General features: G+C 40.1%; 1 protein-coding gene across 2 annotated transcripts in view; it reads left to right on the forward strand.

The window, feature by feature from the left end:
- LRIG1 (leucine rich repeats and immunoglobulin like domains 1) overlaps positions 1-12,397 on the forward strand; it is a 143,928-nt gene that overhangs the window by 26,990 nt on the left and 104,541 nt on the right. The window lies entirely within an intron of this gene.

Below are 12,397 nucleotides of genomic sequence, written 5' to 3' on the forward strand. Positions count from 1 at the left end.
AGGTGGCCTAAGGGATGTCGCTGTTTCTTGGTCTCCATTCTGTAATATGTGAACGTTATTGTCAGCTTACTTTACATGTTTGTTGAAAGGATTACTGAGACCTATATGAAATATACACCAGTTGCTGGGGAACATGGGTGCTGTTGCACTCGTGTCCTGCTCATGGGGTCCTGGTCAACAGCTGGTTGGCCACTGCGTGAACAAAGTGCAGGACTAGATGGACTCTTGGTCTAATCTTGTGTTCTTAAGTACTTTGAAGTGCTTAGCATAGGTTTCTTTGTTGTTATTTATTTTTCAGTGAATCAGTAACTACCACCAAACTTTTTTAAAGAACTCATTCTAATTATGTTGTTGTATTGCCCTTTTAATCAACTCATTTTCCCTGCCAGATTTTGGAACTTCTGTTTAACTTGAGGATGCACACATATTTAATTATCACCCCACCCCCATTATAGATGCTACATGGAAATTGAGAAAATGTGACTGTAGCCTTACTCATCTTCAGTGGGCAATATGTCCTTTTGTTGAAAAACGTATAACACTTTTGAAATATGCCACATACTGTTCATCAGATGCAAGGTAGAAAATGGCCTGTTCCAGTTTTCTGGGCTGATGGGTGAGTGTTTCATAACTTGCCCCCTCATGTGACTGAACTGAACAAGAGATCCCCTATTGTTTTTGCAGTCTCCTGAAGTTTCAGCTATGAACCCATTAATCAGTGTGACTATGTCATGGGTATTACGTGAGTGCAAACCGTTTTAAAAGCAGGAAGGATTTGCTATAAAAGCGGGCAGAGCTACATATGGCACAGCACATAACTGCAGCCAATGGTCAGTTAAGAGCTGTTACAGGATCCTTTGGTCAGGGTGGAGGTTGGAGGTCCAGTTTGGATTGAGCATTGGGTGAATTTTTTGCGAGGGTATGTTTAAATAGCCTGTGCAAGTGTCTACAATTTTATGGTTGCTTCTAGCAATAACGCTGGAAAAAGTGTTCTTTGTCTCACACGGAAGAACTCCACCAGTGGGGATAGAGTATTAAAAACACACACACAACCACCCTGTCTAGAGCCATAGAACAAAGCCTTTAATGTACTGATTGCGTATTAATGAACAGCCAAGCAGAGACGATGGTTGCCAAGAACCAGCAAGTGGGAGAGCCAACAATATCAGCGTTGTGAACTTTGCACTCCGCAAAGTGTGAAGTGATGCTGGTGAAAGGAGTTTATTGCACAAGTGGAATGACACAGCCCTCTTTGATGCCTGGGCTTCTCCTCTAGTAAGTGAAAGCTGAGCAAATATACCAGTGCTAGAATACAACTCTTTCCCCTTCCCTGTTCCTTAACTCCATCATGACCCAGTTGCAATTTATTGTGAACCTGTGATCTAAACTTGTGTGCAAATCCTGTCAGTGCCACAGTTGGGCATAGAAAGCCACAATATCACTTTAAAGTGTACAGGCCTATACCTGGTACATCTGGTTTGGATCACCTTGAAGTATTTTTATTATGCTGCTGTAATATGCAGACAGGATTCTTTTATGTCTTTAGAGGCTTGTCTAAAAATATCAGGTAGACTAGAATCAGCCTGAAATGTCTACGAAACGGCTTAATAAAAATGCATTTATGTAATATAACTTCAGTGCCTGTTACCTAATATGGACATAACTTTTTCTTAATATGTGGACTTTAATTTCCCAGCTCTGGGCTAGTGGATAGCATTCTTCTTAAGTTCTTAAGGAGCAGTGACCTTTTTCTTTTTAAACTTTCAGACTTTGATAGGTTAAAATTGATTTGCATTTCATCTCCCATAGAGACTTTGCATTTAAGAGTCTTTACTTTTTCAGTGTGTGAATGAATAGCCTGTGTTGTAAAGATCTGTGCGCTTTGGAGTTGTTTGTAGGATTGAGATTTTCCATAGTTGATATCCCTTTGTCAGTAATTTGGAATTTACTTTTGTACTGAGTATGAGAGGGTGTGATTGATTCTTGCATCTGCAATTCATACCTGCTAAAAATAAAATGTCTGAATTCACCTACTGCAGCTTAATGTTACCCCTGCCCCATAACTCACAAGCATTTATGGTGTTTGCATTTGTGTTGTACCCCGCCTCGATCCAGAGGGAGATAAATAAATAAAATTTATTTATTTATTTAAAACATTTGTATCCTGCCCTATATCATTAAGATCTCAGGGTGGTGTACAGACAAAAAATATTATTATTTTTATTATTATTATTATTATTATTCATTTCCCAGCCATTCATACTGAATGAGGAACGCTGGAAGTTATAGGGCTCTTTCAGATTAATCCACAGTGGTTAAGCATTTTGAGCTAAATATTATGACTTAGCGTGTTGTGTGAACCATGACTTAGCCTGTCCTGTGACCCATTCCTAACCGTGGTGGCTACATAACTGCAGTTTAAACATGCTCACTAACCATTTGCTGCAATAGGGTTAGTGGACTAACCATGGCTTAACGTGTTGTCCGAGCAGGTCCATTGGCCCTTCTTATGTTCTTAATGTTGTGACAATATCCTACGTTAACTGTTAACAGCACAGGGAGTATGAGGAGAGATCGCTTGAGGACCTTGCTTATATCTGGGAGCTTTCCAGCTCAGCAAGCAAGCTGTCCATGTCTACATTGCCACACTCTTCCAGCAGTTCAGGTCTCCCCACCCCCCCACCACCTCTGCCCCTGGGGGCAGCCTGCTGTTGCTGTTGTGGCTGCACCAGCTATAAATTAGACTGCTGTGTGTTCTCAGGCCTATCTAGCTGAAGTAGGGTAATTGCTCTGGACAGCTTTACAGTAGGGAGGTGTGAAGGGCCTGCTGTCTGTCTGAGATGCGCGGAGGCATGAAGGGAGACCAAGGGAGTAGGGGGACGATGACGGATTTGTGGCAGTTGAGATACAGGTGCAGGACTGAGATAATGGATTGGCAACGGAAACCTGCTTGTTCTTGCCCTGTGACAGAAAGGGATTGGGAAGTAGAAGTGTTGCTATAGCTTTTTGGACTTGCGTTGAAATTAAGACTGGCCAGTTTTGTGCCAGCTAGGCACTGTATAGTACACCCATGATGCCCCTCTGAATATCTAGTGGAGGGAGGAAAAATACACAAGTTACGTATCCCCAGAAGAACAGAGAGCAGCTGATGTACTGACTACGGCTAAGAACAACCAGTGCAGCTTTTCACAAACTGGTGCCCTCCAGATAATTTTGGACTTCAACTTCCATCAGCTCCAGCCAGCATGGCTGTGAGGGTGTGTGCTGGAATGCTCGGAGATGTAGTCCAAATCGTTTGGAGGGCACAGACTTGGGGCAAACTGAGCTAGTAAATTACCTTGTTTGTAAAGATACAAGGCTGGAGGAGATGCTGGTATGTTCCTGTTCTGTAACTATTCACCGTGTAAACATACATGCTATCTGACTCCAACTCTGACTTGTTGGGAAAGCACAATGCAGATTTCCTGGTTTGCACACCATGGCAAACAATCTAGGGATGGAGCATTCACATGATCCTAGATTTGTAAAAATCTGGTACATTGTGATATGTAAACCAAACCATGGTAGCCTCTTGAAGAAAATAGATTTGTTAATAAGATCATGCCTTTGTAATGCTAACTCATCAAAATAGGGGAAATAAAGATTTTAGTGGTAAGGAAAAGCAGGAGTAGCACAACAATAAGAGCGACACCACGGTTTTATGTAATTCTGGCTGCGCAGTTCCAGAAGATAAATATTGACACCAGAGATCTTGGCAGGGTTGCCATTTTGTAAGATGCCTCCTGGAAATAAAAGATCTTTCCTTCGGCAGTCGCTTTCACGACCCTCCCTGTCTCCCTAGTTAGTACAAGTGTGTCAGAATAACACAACAATGGGCTGTCACTGCTCTGAATGGGATGGTTGAAGCAAAAGAAGGTTCAGAACGTACGTTTTTCTTGCAGCTATTCAGGCACCTCACTCTACATTTTTGTCTTCTTGTTTGATAGGTAGCATTGACACTTATTGCAGGAAATTGGAAAGGGCGGTGTGGCTATCACATGCTTGCTTGCTTATCAGTTCATTCATTTATTTTAAATATTTTTATTCCATCTTTCAGTTAAAAGAAAAAAAAATATCCAAGATGGGGTACAACATCTTAAAATAACTTTATTTTGTGATTTTCATACTGCTCGTTAACAACGTCCCCTAGGCAGTTCACCGATATCTGCAAAAATTGTGAACTGCTAAAGTAAAAACATAATCAAAACAACATCAAACATATTCAGAACAGTCTCAATACAATCACCATAAAATCAGTATAAAACCCAGCCTAAACATAGCATAGAGGGAAATAACTAGAGCGAAAGGTGTAAAAATACTCAGTCTGGCTATTACTTAGCATTGAGAAGAGTCCGTATCTCCATTCTTTGCCTCCTTACATATACATATGTGTCTCTAATTGTGAATAATACAGGAATGAAGTTTGTACTTCATACAAACGTTCTTCATGTGGTTTGTCTCTGTGTGAACGCAGCTTGTGAAGTATCATTTTCTACCAATCACTTTGAGTCTACAAATGTTGGCTTGGTTTACTAGCCACCTATTCTTCCCCTGCAACTCCTGGCATGAACATGGGGCTTTGGGTGAGAAGCAGCGTTTTTTCTCATTTGTGTGGAATATGGGAAAGATGAGACATTCACTGCGTTTACACAACAAGCTAGCCCACCAAGGGTTATTTATTGTGTTGTCTTAATGCAGTGCGTTATTTGTAGGGCGACTTGTTAATCATGTAGTGTGGTTTATTTTTCCCAAATAAGCCACCTTGAGAACCCATGCCTTGTTGTTGGGTTGTTCAGGGTATTTAACAAGCCATACTGCATGGTTAACAGGCAACCCTGCCAAAAAAGCACTGTGTTCAGACAATACAATAGCCCATAGTTCAACAACAACCCACACTGGATGGGTGAGCGTGTTGTGTGAACCCAGTCACAATGGGAGTCTCTACCATTTCTTGCAAGGGAGTCCTCCTGTTTCTCTCCTCCTTGAAAACTGCAGTGGCAATGAGACTTGTGAGGTAGGGATCTGTGTGGTGTTGGGTGTGCTGCTTGACTGAGGACCGGTTGTACTCACCTCTGGCAAGTGGTTTTGTGGATCCTTGTACAGGAGGACTTACAAAAGCATGACATCCCAGCTTAGTTCTGAATTGGTACGGTCTAAAATGCTGCCTCTTCCATTCTCAGCCTTCTGTGTAATGTGTAGATCGGCTTTTGGTGCCTAAGATCACAGTTTAGTTGATATATGGGCAAAGATATGTTTGATCAAAATAGTGTCCCCCCAATTTATTAAATTGTTCCACTGGCATTATGAATATCGGTTTCATGTGAGTGAAAGGAGTTGAAGAGGATATTGGATAAAAATTAAACACTTAATGATAAAAATAGGTTGTTCTAGCAATAGTTGTTGCTGGTTTCAAGGAGACTTGACCATTTTTCAGACAGTTTGAAACTATTGGTAACGTGCCAATTTTTTGGAGTTGCACAGAACTGTTCTTTCTTGCTTGAGGAAGCGGTCTGGACAGCTCATATGTTTACTGTTTCAACCTACGCTACAATCTAGACCATTTAAAATCCTGTTTATTTAAAAATTGGCATACCAGATGGGATTGTAGGCATCGTTGTATTGCACAGGTTTGTATTTTTTTTTTAACTGATGTGAGCACGCTCTTTTTCTCCTTGTCATTCTGGAGACTCTATATGAAGAGTCAAAGCAGCTCAAATGATGTGACATTCATCATGTATGTACTTGTACAATTCCCACTTCTGTCTCTTATACTTGATGCCCTGGTTTCACTAGCATATCTCACCTGTGTCTGCAGTGAGACATGTTTATGAGGGACTCTAAAACAGAACCTGGTTAAAATTCCCAAGTTATCTTTCCATGCAATATTAAAATTCTGTGCCATGGCTATCTCCCATGAAAGTTGGGGTCTAACATCCTACTGATTTTTTATTTTAAACTTCCCAGTCCTGATCAGATATCAGAACAGCTGCAATGACAAATGATCTGCTCACTAATTTATGCTTGTGATATATACACCCACGCACAGGTGTCTAGATCCCTCAAGGTATATGTAGGTATCTATATTGCTATATATCAGGCTTGACGTTTTTAAAATAAATGGATGACTCAATATAGAAAGGGTTGGGAAGAGGGGAAGCCCTTGCATTCCATTTATAAGTTTTCAAGTGATATTCAGCTTCTGATCCTGCAAAGCGGATCCTGTTTTAACTCGATTTATTTTATGCCAGTTTGTTGCCAATTTTTTTTTATCGTGCTTTGAAAGAAGTAAAAGCAAAAATCCTCTGCAAATTAGTTTGGGTTAAAATGAACTACTGAGAAGGGTTGGTAACAGGGAGAGACTGTGATTTGGGACTGTGTCTTATATTTCAAGGCTGCAAGTTTGCCATTGTGCTGTGCAAACTTGCTTGCTTACTTCTCTTACTAAATCTCATCTCATGTTCTTTTTCAGTGACTTATGCAGCTAATCTATCCTGTCTTCAGTAAGATTGTATGTAGACATTGCTACTCTTTTAAAAAGTGTGTTGTTGGTGGGGAATTAATTACTTCGCAAAACAATTAAGATAGAGCTGAAGAACAATTGTCACAGAGGATTTGAGATGATACTATGTAGGTGAATTGGCTTTTTTTTAAATCATACATCTTACCTATTTGCTATATGCAAGGTATTGAGTTGCATTCAGTCTTCTGAGCAAATTATTTATGCATGTAGCATACGAAGAATGCTCCCAGAATGAATGTAGAGGCTTAATCAATGCAAGGCACTGTTGATTATATTGCAAATAGGCCCGTGCTGGTAAGATGTATGGTAAAGAAAAAAAGCCCCTTTAGGGATAAAGGAATAAATGGAAATGTATACATTTCCTCTGGAAATATAGCAACTGGGAGAAAGGCATAATTCCAGTACAATTTGGAACCCCTGAAGGTATGGAATAGATAATTCAAAAGAAATTAGTATACACACTGAGACAGTTTCTCTCTCTCCACACCAAACGTAATACTATCTCTTCATGAAGTTTTCTATTTCTAGCATTTTCTAGTATCAAGGCTTTTCTGCGGGGGAGGGGGGGCAAATGAAATTAGTAAGATTCCTTATACAGTTGCCAGTTTTCAGAATCCGTTAAATTGCATGGTGCTTTATTAGTAATAAAATCCTACCATGACTTGGACTAAATTATATTGCCCATTGATTTTTTTAGAAGGAGACAAGGCATGTAGCTGTAGAAACTGTACACCTCCATTTAAACTAGCCAGTTTTAGGTTTGGGTTGTTTGTTTTTTTAAAAAATAGTAAAAATGTTTGGCTGTAAAAGTGCTGTTCAGAATTACCCCCCTCCCCACCCGGTGCTTTTAAACAGAGGAAACAGAAACGCAAGACTGTACTGTGTATGAGTTTTTTTTAAAAAAACACACACATTAGAAATGAAATCTTTATATCGGCCTTCTCCAACGGCCTTCCAGATGGCTGGGGATGATGGGAGTTAGGGTCTACCCTGGGGAAAGGTTGCCTTAATACTTCACAATGTTTCGTCTATTATAGTACATAACATTCATGCCTTGAGGAACATGGATCAGGGATAGCACCATCAGTTCCACAAGTAGCTGGGTGTTTGTGGCAACCTTGGAGGAGGAGGGACTCTACGGACCAGGATGTGATATCGCCAGGTGTGTCCTCCAGTTGCTTTTCCTGTTCTGCAATACTGCCTGTTCCCCAGCTCAGGCAACAGACAAAAAAAACTACTCTAAGGAATGAGAGTGGGCTGAATGGGTTTTGCATAATCAATGGCACTCTACTTCAGAGTTCTATCCTACGCCGAAATGTTGGCTTCTGCTGATGCAGATATTAACTTTTTCTGCATTAATAACATTTAAGTCTTGCCACAATTTAGCCCTTCCTATTCAAAAGGGCAGCACATTTACTAACTGGGACTGGCCAACGAGACTACATCACACCAGTCCTTTTCCAGCTTCACTGGCTACCAGTCCGGGTCAGGGCCTGATTCAAAGTGCTGGTATTAACATTTAAAGGCCTAAATGGCTTGGGGCCAGGCTATCTGAAGGAACGCCTCCTCCCATATGTACCTGCCTGGACCATAAGGTCACCCTCAGGTCCTTCTCTGTGTGCCCCTGCCGAAGGAAGTAAGGCAGGTGGCTACCAGGAGAAGGGCCTTCTCTGCTGTGGCACCCCAGCTGTGGAATGAGCTCCCTAAGGAGGTTCGCCTGGCATCTACACTATATTCTTTCAAACACCAGGTAAAGACCTTTTTATTCTCTCAGCATTTTAACAGTCTATAAATTTAATTTTAACTTTGCTGTTTTAAATTTGTATTTAAATTTGTATTTTTTATTTATTTTTTATTTACAAGTAGCTGTACCCTGCCACGCGTTGCTGTGGCTCAGTCTGGTTAAATTGAAAAGAAAAAAAAGACAAAGCGGATGTTTCTAATATGTTTAATTTCACAATGTTTGTGGATATACAATATTTTTAGTTGTTCCATTGTCTGTGTAGATATAGAGATTGTCTGGTTTGCCGACTCTAGAACACGCAACATGTAATTGTCCATGTGAGAAGCAATCTGTGTCTAGATCTAAACCGCACAATTCTAAAGATTGGCCCTGAGCTTTGTTGATGGTGATTGCAAACGCCAATCGAATTGGGAATTGCAATCTCTTAAATTGAAATGGCATATCTGTTGGAATCATAGGAATGCGAGGAATGAGGACATCTTCACCTTAGAAAGGTCCTGTCCAGATTGATCTCCGACTATAACAATTGCCACTTCGTCTATAGTTGGAGCATTGAATCTTCGCACATGTTCTCCAGCAGGCGTTTTGTCAGCATGAATAACAATCTTGTGTGTATCAGATGGCATCATGTCAATTGCTGTTTTGAACAAATGTACTAAATTGTTTTTTTCGTGAAGTAGCTGTTGCAGTTTTGAAACGATGGACCTTTTTATGCCGGTATAAATTCCGCAGCGTGCATTCAATTCATCATTGCCATCACCAATGAAATACATTTGTAGAAATTTATGTTGACTATCCTGAAACAGAAGGAAGGAGCCGGCTTTATGATAAATTTGTCCTTTGACTTTGAAAGTTGGCATAAATGGAGCTGTAATGATTTCTGCGCCGAACGACGTCATTTGGAAGCATGAGTTGTATTTCCTGATGTTAGATAGGAAATGCTTTGATTCTGCGGTATATCCGGCAAGCAAAGTTTGTAATGGCTCTGGTGGTCCTCCAAGTTGAGGCAGTTTAATTTTTCCAGCAGCGCAACACATTCCTTTTGTTTCTCCATTAAATTTAAGAGCCTTGCAATAAGGGCACACTTCAGTCATAGTGCCGATGAGAACATGCCACCTCAAACTATAATCATCAGCTGGGTTGTACCGGAATGCAAGGCGATTGTAATCGTGTGATTGTTTACCACGGAGTCATGTTTGACGCTGATGTGCTGTTTCTCGTTGACGTCTTTCAGCCACTCTCAGCCTGTCGCATTCATTCTGTTGAGAACAAAGCAGATCTGAAGCTGTAGAACGCGATTGCCGTGCTCGCAACCGTGCATCCTCAAGTTTGGCTGAACGTTGCTTGGCTGGTTCCTTGGCACGTATTTGAGGCATTCTTTTTCTTTTTTTCTCGTTTGCTGATGCCCGTTCTTTCTCAGTCTGATTTGCAATTTCTCGTCGCAGTGCTTCCGCTCCGCGAGTACGACGACCTAAGTGTGATCTTCTGCGATGCATTATTTAGATGAAGTAAAGCAGATTGTTTGGTTTTTTAAAAAGGATGTTTTTACGGTGAGGAGGTTAGTGGAAACTCCTGGCAGTTACCTTTCTTCAGAACGTGTAACTGTCACAGGTGTGACATCTATATTCACTCAGCCAATTGTGAGAGAATATGCAAATAGGCGAGGAGGCAGAGGAAGTGGATTGGCCTACTGGTTGGCGATATCACAATGACTTATAAGAGCAAATAGGAGAGAAAATGCAAATAGGAGAGAAGGCAGAGGCAGTGGATTGGCCTACTGGTTGGCGATGTCACAATGACTTATAAGAGCAAATAGGAGAGAACATGCAAATAGGAGAGAAGGCAGAGGCAGTGGATTGGTCTACTGGTTGGCGATGTCACAATGACCTATAAGAGCAAATAGGAGAGAACATGCAAATAGGAGAGGAGGCAGAGGCAGTGGATTGGCCTACTGGTTGGTGATGTCACAATGATCAGCAGGACTGGTTTTGAGGAGGCCTATTTCTTCGATTTTAAGACAAACCTTTGACCCCTATAGAGAACATAGTTACATAACAACGCTCGCGTATTCGAACGCAACACTGTCAAAATTTCAAAGCAATCGGTGAAGAACTTTCGGAGATATAAAAGCATGAGGAGGTTACTGGAAACTCATGACAGTTACCTTTCTTCTGAACGTGTAACTGTCACAGGTGTGACATCTATATTCACTCAGCCAATTGCGAGAGAATATGCAAATAGGAGAGGAGGCAGAGGCAGAACTTTCGGAGATATAACGACAGTAACGAACGGTCTTCTTCATTTTTATTTATATAGATATTGATATACCGCTCCCCATTGAAAATTTCAGAGCGCTGTACAAGACAAAATAAAATAAAAACAGAATAAAACACTTTAAAATAGATTTTAAAAGAAGTGAAATGTACAGTAAACCGTGGCTAGTCATTAAGGAAAGTCTTCCTGGAATAATGACGTTTTCAGGAGGCGCCAAAAGGAATACAAAGTTGGCGCCTGCCTGACCTCCATATTTCTGCACTGCTGCTGATTTTATCCTGGTTGTGCTTTTATATTGTATTTTATATCATGTTTTCATACTGTTTGTTTTATACTGAATGGTTTTAATTTTTGTGAATCGCCCAGGGAGCTTTGGCTATTGAGCGGTATAAAAATGCAATAAATAAATAAAAGTCCCTAGTAAGCTTTCTCTTTATTATTATTTATTTATTTATTTATTTATTTATATAGCACCATCAATGTACATGGTGCTGTACAGAGTAAAATAGTAAATAGCGAGACCCTGCCGCATAGGCTTACATTCTAATAAAACCATAATAAAACAATAAGGAGGGGAAGAGAAAGCAAACAGGCACAGGGTAGGGTAAACAGGCACTGGGTAGGGTAAACCAAGGCTCTATCCTGAGAAAATTTTCATTAATACCACATGAGATTAATTTCTCATGAGAGTAGGGGTGAAGCCTGAAAGGGCGTTTTCAGTGGTGACACCCAGTATTTGCAGTATCCTTCTCAGGGAGGATTGCTTGGTAGGCTTGACTTTCCCCGTTTTGGCCCCAGGTAAAGTAGTTATTATTTGCCCAGTAGATTTCTCGTATTTGCATTTTAATTCTAGTGTTGATGTAGTTATATTCTGTTTCAATATATATTCTGCTGTTCTAAATATTTTTTTAATGAATTTTATAAATTTTGTTTATTTTTTGCCTGTACCTATTGTTAGCCCCTGGGAATCCCTTCTGGTTTTGAAAAGCGGGTTAGAAATATTCAAATAGATAAAATGGATGAGGCTGCCATGGTGTGACTAACCATGAGTAGCAAGATCGTTTTTTGAATCTTGTAATAGCTGATTTTAGTTGTCCCTGGTGTATAATACTAGACAACATTGCTGGTGCACAGACACTGGCTAGTCAAATCTTTTTAACTTTATCACCATGTACCACAATAAAGAGTGAGACTCCAAATGAGAAGGTGTACGTGTTGGCACAAACAAAATCAAGGCACCAAGCACTATTTATTTAAAATCTTTTATGCTGCCTTCCTGCCACATAGTCCCCGGAGCCCATAAAAACAAAGAAAACAAAACACATCACTAAGAAGCAAATCAATGTAGTGCCAGTAGTCTACAATCTATAACCACCCACAAGCCTAACAAAGATTAAGCTTCCAAAATTATACCCAAGTCATAAATCTTCCTCCAGAAGTTTGGGCAAATAGGCGCTAGGCGGATCATTATTATTATTATTATTATTATTATTATTATTTACATTTATATACCGCCTCATGTACAGCACCATGTACATTGATGGTGCTATATATATAAATAATAATAATAATAATAATAATAATAATAATAATAATAATAATAGCCAAAGCTCTCTGGGTGGTTTACAAAGACTAAAAACAGTGAACATTAAAAACAAATGTACAAAATTTAAAACTACAAAAAGCATAAAAACAGACAATATCCGTAGTAAGATAGATTTCCAAGTCAAGATGTATGAAAAGAAGGGAGAAACAGGTTTTCAGGCTGCAAAGGATTTATTGATACAAAGCCCAATGCGTTTCGGCCTGTGTCTTTTCAA

This window comes from Elgaria multicarinata, chromosome 3 (assembly GCF_023053635.1).
Source record: "Elgaria multicarinata webbii isolate HBS135686 ecotype San Diego chromosome 3, rElgMul1.1.pri, whole genome shotgun sequence".
NCBI lineage: Eukaryota > Metazoa > Chordata > Lepidosauria > Squamata > Anguidae > Elgaria > Elgaria multicarinata.